The sequence below is a fragment of the Mandrillus leucophaeus genome, unplaced genomic scaffold (genome assembly GCF_000951045.1).
Source record: "Mandrillus leucophaeus isolate KB7577 unplaced genomic scaffold, Mleu.le_1.0 Scaffold1738, whole genome shotgun sequence".
NCBI lineage: Eukaryota > Metazoa > Chordata > Mammalia > Primates > Cercopithecidae > Mandrillus > Mandrillus leucophaeus.
This window is the reverse complement of record NW_012101741.1, coordinates 17,346-17,959: the sequence shown is the minus strand read 5'-3', so window position 1 is coordinate 17,959 and position 614 is coordinate 17,346.

Here is a 614-nt window from a genome sequence, read left to right as displayed (position 1 = left end):
TTCTCTGTGCTTGAATGATTGTCTCGAGAAGCACACATGCCTGTGATGGTGTCTCTTCCTTAAATGCCTCCTCTATGCCTCTGCATTCCCAAATCCTATCCATCCTGCACAGCGCAGCCTAAAACCCACCCACTTCAGGATGCCTTCAATCAATGGACTAACACTGTCTGACAACTTACTATGTGCCAGGGACTCTGCTAATACCCGAGGATGAGAGTGGAAACAATTCCTCATGCATGGTTCTTGCATTTTAAAAGTCCACATAGCAGGGAAGAAGTGAAAGGGGTTAAAATAATAATATTGTAATAATAATATTAATAAAATAAAAAAGAACTCATAAACTACGTCCCAAGTGCTGTTCTAAGCACAGTAAAATAAACTATCCACTGGGTAGGTACTAATTCTGTCCCATTCTCCAGGTGGGAAAATGGAGGCACTTAACCTGCCCAAGGTCCTACAAATCAAAAATGGTAGCAGCAGGACTTTAACCCAGGCAGTCTGGCTCCAGAGTCCACACGTTGAGCTGCCCAGCATACTGCAGGCGCCGGCCACAGAGCAGTGAGTCCACTGTTAGGGTAGGGGTACGAGCCTGCCTCTGCCTACTTAGCCAGGGA